Raw genomic sequence first — 9,229 nt, 5'->3', positions numbered from 1 at the left:
GATATTGAAAGCTGCATATAAGAGTTAGTGCATTTGTATAACACACATTGTATACATTATTATCATCAAAATAATATCATGGAGATATGATAATCAACATTCTCCTCCTTTTTGATGATAACAAATAATTTATGCATAAATATGTATTTTATAACCAAGTTTAAACATTATAAAATAACCATACTTACTCCCCACTGCATATATGCAAATTAGAGTCTATAACAACAATACATAAATATAATATAGATAACCATTTCTCCCCCTTTGTTATCAACAAAAAGAGATAAACAATTATGCTAAATATGACATTATTTCTTCAACATGAGCTAATACTTCAAACAAATCATCCAGATTATGAACATAGTCCATAACTTCACCCATCCAAATAGGTAGGCAAAGACTTGCCATAAAGACCAAAAGTTCCACAATGTTCATCACCATGATCTGTTTAAAATATGTAGCACATATATTAACTATCCAAACAACATCACAGTAAAGTAAACATACAATCAACATACTTGACATTGTAGCAACATAACTAACATATTACATATGTCTTAATAACAACTCACAACTACAAATATCTTGTGGAATTTCTTCTTGATGAGGATGAGGTTCATCTTGAGGATTTTGTTCTTGAATTTCAAAATTTGTTAACTTCATCCTAGTTAGGGCATTGGAATCAAAGAATTCAATGGAACGGACAACAGAATTTTCAGATTGAAGATCCACATAAAATTTGTCAAAGATTTTTGTTAAAAAAAGGCGCCATAAGGAAGAAATCCTCTTGGTATTGTCAGAAGATTGTCAAAGTAAACTTTAGCCCAATTAACTTGGATATTTCTCATTATAGCATATAGTGCTTTTGCTAAGTCTAGGGAAATGAAATAAAAACTCCCAGTTTTTGGAAACAAGTTATACGCTAAGATTCGTGTAATGAACCTAGGAATTGGACGAAATTTGTTTGAATTATTTAAAGGTTTACTATAACCAGGAAGAAATATATGATTTGATAAAAGATCTGAGTCATTCATCCTAATTGACCTAAGAGAGACTCCTTGATAAGGAATATTGAAAAATTTTCCAATTGACTTTGTAGTCAAGTCAATTTCTATTCCTTTAACAAGAGTTTTAAGTTTTTCAGTACCACCAATAGTTCCAACACGTTCTATATTAGTATAGAACAATTGAACAAGAAAAGGATATGTGGGTTTTCTATTTTCAGCAGAGAATAATTCAAGCAATCCCACATTATCAAAATATGATCCAAAGTTTTAGGGAATAAAATCATCAAATTTCACAAATCGTCCTGGAAAAACTTCAAAAGTGGATATTTTGTTAAATTCTTCTAGTAAATCAGGACTTTTTAAGTAAATGATGATTTCATCGTTAACATTAGTATGGATTTGCTTAGCTTTCTTAGCTTTAGACATGATGAGACAGAAAAATAACAGAAGATACAAAGATCAAGTTGAGAATTTTACCACAAACTGTTGAAACCCTAGATTAGTCGACTATAATTTGGTGTAGTCGACTACAGAACCTGACAGACTGCTGAAAAAGATGAACTTGATGAAAATTTTGAGGAGAAAGAAGATGCTCTAACTTGGAATCGATGGGTTCTGAAGAGAGGAAGAAGAAGACTCGGTTTTGGGATAAGTTAGTGGGTAGTTTTTAGGTTTTTATTATTTGTTTTTTTAAAAGAATTTCATTGTATGGTTCAGATTTAACTGTAAAATAAATGAAAGGTGAAGATTTTGTCTTAGATATGTGGCTAGGATTGATAGAGTTAAAAAAAATCTATGGTTGAGATGAATTCTACTTAAATGAAACGGGTATTGGGTTTTGGGTTTAGGGTTTGATTTAAAACAAAATCCAATAAGCTTTAAAACTGTAAAACTGTGAATTCAGTATTAGTAGTCGACTAGTAAGAAAAATAGTCGACTACACTATAATCGACAGAAAGTTACTTTTCAGATTTTGACTCAGAGTAGTCGATTATAGGTGAAATTAGTCGACTACACTGTAAATCATAGAAAAACTTATATGCAATGCTTGTGCATGTAGTCGACTATAGGTCAAATTAGTCGATATTAAGAGTATGTATGCATATGTGTTTGTTTTAAAATTTTAATTTAAATCTTCAATTGAACATATACCTAATTCCCTTCTTAATTTAACATAAATTTCTTCTTTTAAGGGTTTTGTTAATATATCTGCTATTTGTTTATCAGTAGGTATGAATTCTAATGAAATGTCACCTTTGAGCACATGATCACATAAGAAATGATGTCTAATATCAATATGTTTTGTACGTGAATGTTGAATATAATTTTTAGATAAATTAATTGCACTAGAATTGTCACACATTATGGATGATATGGGACAATTTATGCCATAATCAGATAATGTTTGTTTCATCCATAAAATTTGAGCACATGCAAGACTTGTAGCAATATATGCAGCTTCAGTTGCTGATAATGAAACTGAATTTTACTTTTTACTAAACCAAGATACAAGAGAATGTCCTAAGAAATGACATGTTCCACTTGTACTTTTTCTATCGGATTTACATCCGGCAAAATCAGCATCACTATATGAAATTAAATCAAATGAGCTATGTTTTGGATAAAACAAACCATAATTTGTAGTATCTTTAAGATATCTAAAAATTCTTTTCATTGCTTTAAGATGTGATTCTTTAGGATTAGATTGAAATCTAGCACATAAACATACACTAAACATAATATCAGGTCTACTTGCAGTAATGTAAAGAAGTGATCCAATCATACCTCGATAAAGCTTTTGATCAACATTCTTACCATTTTCATCTTTGTCAAGTGATGTAGTAGTACTCATTGGTGTTGGTTTGCTTGTTGTATTTTCCATTCCAAAGCGTTTGAATAAATCTTTTGCATACTTGCTTTGATTGATGAATATTCCTTCTTTCAATTGTTTAATTTGAAGTCCAAGAAAGAAATTCAGTTCACCCATGTGACTCATTTCAAATTCATCCTGCATAGTCTTAGCAAATTCTTGACAAAGATTATTGTTAGTAGAACCAAAAATAATATCATCTACATATATTTGGATTAATAAAATATTTTTATTTATTTTCTTAGTAAATAATGTTGAATAAACTTTTCTAATTTTAAAACCTGAAGTTAAAAGAAACTTCTTTAATCTATCATACCATGCACGAGGTGCTTGTTTAAGACCATATAAAGCTTTCTTAAGTTTAAAAACATGATTTGGAAAACTTTCATGTTCAAAACCTGGAGGTTGTTCTACAAAAACTTCTTCTTTTATAAAACATTTAGAAATACACTTTTAACAACTATTTGAAATAATTTAAAATTCATAAAGCATACAAATACAAGTAAAATTCTAATTGATTCTAAACGAGCAACAGGTGCATAAGTTTCATCATAATCAATTCTTTCTTCTTGATTATAACCTTGAGCAACTAATCTAGCTTTGTTTCTTCATAATCAATTCTTTCTTCTTGATTATAACCTTGAGCAACTAATCTAGCTTTGTTTCTAACAACTTGACCAAATTCATCTAATTTGTTTCTAAAAATCCATTTTGTTCCAATAATAGATTTATTTTGAGGTCTAGGTATAAGATGCCAAGAATTATTTCTAGTAAATTGATTAAGTTCATCTTGCATAGCAATTATCCAAGAATCTTCAAGAAGTGATTCTTTTATATTTTTAGGTTCAATAGCTGAAATAAAAGCAGTATGAGCAATCAAATTAAAATGAGATCTAGTAGTTACTTTATCAGAAATATTTCCAATAACTAAATCATGTGGATGATTTTTAACTTCTACAAAATCTTTAGGTAAATCATTTTGTAAATTATCATCTTTTGTAATATCTAACATTGGAGTATCATGAATAGTATCAATTATATCATCATCATTATTTAAAATAATAGATGGTTTAGAAAAATTTTCATCAAATGAAACATGTAAAGATTCTTCAATAACTAGTGTTCTTTTATTATATATTCTATATGCTTTACTATGATTAGAATATCCAACAAAAATTCCTTCATCAGATTTAGAATCAAATTTATCTAAGTTATCCTTTGTGTTTAAAATAAAACATTTACAACCAAAAACTTTAAAGTAAGATACTTTAGGAATTTTGTTATAAAATAATTCATAAGAGGTTTTCTTTAAAATAGGTCTTAATAAAACTCTGTTTAATACATAACAAGCTGTTGATACAGCTTCTGCCCAAAAAATTTTTGGTAAATTACTATCACACAACATGGTTCTAGCACATTCTTGTAAAGTTCTATTTTTCCTTTCTACAACTTTATTTTGTGGAGCAGCACGAGGAAAAGAAAAAGTATGTGATATACCATGTTTATCACAAAAAATTGCAAATATTCATTTTCAAATTCACCTCCATGATCACTACGTATAGAGATAATAGAAGTAGATTTTTGGTTTTGAATTCTTTTGCAAAATATAGAAAGCTCATTAAAAGCATCATTTTTATGTTTAAAAAAAATTACCCATGTGAATCTAGAATAATCATCAACAAGAAAAGCATCATTTTTATGTTTAAAAAAAATTACCCATGTGAATCTAGAATAATCATCAACAAGAACAAATACATATCTACTTCCATTTAAAGTGTGAATCTAGAATAATCATCAACAAGAACAAATACATATCTACTTCCATTTAAAGATGCTACTCTAGACGGACTAAAAAGATCTATGTGAATTATATCTAGTGGTCTACTTGTAGATATTATATTTTTAGATTTGAAAGAAGATTTGTGCATTTTTCCTTGTTGACAAGCATCACAAAAATTGTTTTTAGAAGACATTTTAGGTAAACCATTTACTGAATCATTTTTAAAAATTTTAGAAATGTGTTTAAAGTTAACATGTCCAAAACGTTTATGCCATAAAATAGAATCATTAGATGATGCAATAAGACAATGTTCATTTGAAATATTTTTCATAGATAAAACATATATGTTATTCTTTCTATGTCCTTTAAAAATAATAGTAATTAAATCAATATCATAAATTAAGCAAGATTCTTTTTCAAAAACAATTTAAAAACCTTTATCACAAAGTTAACTAATACTAAGTAAATTATGTTTAAGACCATCAACTAATAGAACATTATCAATAATAGGTTTGTTTGGATTACCGACAGATCTAATACTGATGACTTTTTCTTTATTGTTATCTCCAAAAGTAACAGTACCACCATCCTTGTTTTGAAAAGATGACAACAATTATATGTTTTCAGTCATATGTTTGGAGTAACCACTATCCAAAATCCACCTATCTTTCTTGGGTACCTAAAATAATGAATATTTACATTTTTAGTACCCATACTACGTTGGGTCATTTAAATTAGCCTTTAGGAAACCAAACCCATGAAGAGTTTGATTTGCCTAAATAGTTAGTTGATAAACAAATATTTTAATAAAATCAGAAATATAAAAATTCTTATGTAAAGAAGATAATTCTTTTGGAACCCAAATAGAAAAGAATTTTGATTTCTTTTTACACAAATTTTCATTTTTATATTCATACAAATCACAAGAAGGTTTTACAAAAAAAATTTTCTTTGATTTATTTTTATTAAATAGAAAACCTAATCATTTTGTCTTTTGTGATTCTTTTTGAAAAGAAAGTATATTATTAAGATTTTCTTTACCTTTATTGAATTTGCTTACATTCAAACATATATCCTCATATTTTGATTTAAAAGAAGAAATATCTTTATCTAAACTATTAATACGAATTTTTAACTCATTACATTCAGATTTTAAATAAATATTTTCTTTAGATAAACTTTCATTTTCTTTAAGCAAAGAATAATTTTCTTCTTTCAATTCAATTACTTGAGAATTAGAATTAGTAGAGGAATCAGAAATTTCTTCAAGTAATCTTTTATTTTCACCTTTAAGAAAATTATGTGAAGTCTTTAATCTCACAAAAGTTTCATATAATTCATTGAAAGCATCTAAAAGTTCTTCATTGTCACTTACTTCATCTTGTGCCATAAAACACATGTGAGCATTTTCCTTTTCTTCAATATTCTCATCTGAAGATGACTCATCACTATCATCCCAAGTGACTGCCATTGCTTTCCTTTTCTTGTTATTTTGAATGTTGTTGAAGTTATTGAAATAACTTAATTTTTGCTTATTCTTCATCATTGGACAATCTTTCTTCATATGACCTGGTTTATTACACTTAAAACAAAGAGGGTTATTTGTAATTGAACTCTTAGATTTAAAATTACCTCATTTTATAAATTTTCGAAATTTTCGTGCAAACATGCCCATTAATTGAACTCTTAGATTTAAAATTACCTCATTTTATAAATTTTCGAAATTTTCGTGCAAACATGCCCATTTCTTCATCATCATCATCTGAATCTTCTTTATCGGAAGTAGTATTGAATGCAAGTACTTTCTTGTTCTTTGTTTCTTCATCATTCTTTCTATCTTCAATTTGAACTTCAAACGCCATAAGATTTCCGATAAGATTTTCAACCGTAAGAGTTGACAAATCATTGGCTTCTTCGATTGCGGTAACTTTCTTTTCCCATTGTGGAGTAAGTGATCGAAGTATTTTTCTTACCATCTCCACTTGTGTGTCTGTTTTTCCAAGACCAATGAGTGAATTTGTGATGTCGGTGAATCTTGTGAACATTTCTCCAATAGTCTTATTTTCCTTCATCTTAAATAATTCGAATCTGTGTACAAGAACAAAAATTTTAGATTCTTTAACTTTATTTGTACCTTCATGAGTTACCTCAAGTGTATGCCAAATATCATATGCAGATGAGGCCGTTGACACCCTATTGAACTCATTCTTGTCAAGTGCACAGAATAGTGTATTCATGGCTTTGGAGTCTAAATTTGCATTGTTTCTTTGAGATGTAGTCCATTCTGAGAAAGGAGTTGTTGGCTTCTCATATTTTGTTTTCACAACGTTCCAAAGTTCATAGCCAATAGATTGAAGGTAAATCTTCATTCAGCACTTCCAATAATTGTAGTTCAATCCATCGAACATTGATGGACGATTTGTAGAGTGACCTTCTTTGAATTGTGATGTATTTGTATATGCCATCTTTCACCTTGCTCTGATACCAAATGTAGGATCTGAAATAGACGACACAGAACACTAGAGGGGGGTGAATAGTATTCTTTTAAAATTTATGTAAAGTAGATTATAAATTGCAAGGAAAAATAGCAATCTCAGAAATTTACAAACACAAACACAAAGATTTATACTGGTTCCACCAATCCGGTGTACATCCAGTTCCCAAGCAAATCCCACTTGAGAGTTTCCACTATGATTTTGAATAAACTTACAAAATCAAAAAGCAAACCTGACCAATTTGTAAGTCAATTTGTAAGTCCCTGCAAATTGCAACACCAATTGACAAACACCTTGCCAATTTGCACACCAATCTCTAAACCAAGAGATTAACACCTCTCACAAATCGAGAGAAACTTTTGAAGCAACAATTTTAATTCCTATAAGCCTTGATTTGTAGTGTAGTGTAGTAGTGGCTTAGGAATGATTCTAACTTCTGTAAATTACCTAAACAATAAGTATTTGAATGATGTTCAAAGGCAATTTCAGAAACTTTTCTTTTTCTCAAAATCTGAATATTTTTCACTTGAAAAAAATGCACAAAGATCAAAGCTTATGGGTATGTAAGTCTCTACATTTTTTCTGAACAAATAACCTATTTATAGCCCTTGAAAAGACAAGTTTTTTGAACTTTAAAAACATTTAAAAATGGCTATAAACAGTCATATATTCAAACTTTAAATTCTGGAAAAACTATATCTGTAATCGACTACAAGACAGATTAGTCGACTACACTGAGTTTAAACAGACTCTGTGAATTTAGAAAATTTCTCAGTAGTAGACTATAAAGTTCATTAGTCGACTATACTGTAATTTGACAGAAACTTGGAAAATGAATTTTGTCTTCAGTAGTCGACTATAATGTTAATTAGTCGACTATACTGTAAAATAACAGAAACTTATGTTTCTGTCATAAACTTGAGTAGTCGACTATTATCCATATTAGTCGACTATATTGTAAATTGACAGAAACATATACTATTATCCATATTAGTCGACTATATTGTAAATTGACAGAAACATATATTTAAGACATATACATGAGTACTCGACTACTATTCTAATAGTCGACTACTAAAAGTTAGAAAATGATATAAATTAAATGTTTTGACACTCCAATTTTTAACTATAACTCTAATGGTTAACATAGGTGATTTCTATAGTTAACCAACACACTAAGCCTGTGTTAGTGTGTTCTAATATTTATGTGTGTGTGTGTGTAAGTGATCAAGGCTTGTACAATAATTCTAAGTAAAGAAAATATAAAATATATTATCCCATATGTTCTTCATCTTCTTCACTTCATAATGCCTTGAATCTCAACTTGCACTTGTTTATATTTTGATATGTTCTTCATCTTCTTCACTTCATAATGCCTTGAATCTCAACTTGCACTTGTTTATATTTTGATATTGAAAGCTGCATATAAGAGTTAGTGCATTTGTATAACACACATTGTGTAAATTGTTATCATCAAAATAATATCATGGAGATATGATAATCAACATAACTCACAGTTCTTCACTTTCCCCACTCAAGTTCACCAGCTGACTTAACCTCAGAGAAACCACGGGGGAACCAGTCTCGGTCCTCTCACGAGCTTCTATCTATGCAGACTTTAGCCACTCAACTCAAAATCGGATATTTGAGGAAGGAAGCAACCCTTCATCAATCTCACCCCCATCCAACCACGGATATAATTGACTGTGTGATCACTTAACATCAACAATACTAATATCCAAGAAAACCTAAATAGTAAAAAGGGTTAATTGCATATTAGTCCCTTAATTATCTCTAATTTCTAAATGGTCCCTTAGATCTCATTATTTGCTTATTACTCCCTTAAATCTTCAACTTTCTTGGCATATAGTCTTTTTGTTAGAAAAATTGTTAACTTCTTTAACTCTAGTTGAGTTAATGTTTAACCCAACAACTCAAGTTACCTTGTTGCCTCTAGAGTATACATTTCTCTCCTATATTTTGGGTTTAGAGGGAAGCTAGCTATGAGATTAATGACCTGAATTTTAGGTTTGGGGGGAGTGTTTGACCATTGGAGAATAAAGAAGATGAGTTTGAG

The sequence above is a fragment of the Asparagus officinalis genome, unplaced genomic scaffold, assembly GCF_001876935.1.
Source record: "Asparagus officinalis unplaced genomic scaffold, Aspof.V1 AsparagusV1_Un275, whole genome shotgun sequence".
Classification (NCBI taxonomy): Eukaryota; Viridiplantae; Streptophyta; class Magnoliopsida; order Asparagales; family Asparagaceae; genus Asparagus; species Asparagus officinalis.
Note: the sequence above shows the minus strand (reverse complement) of the source record.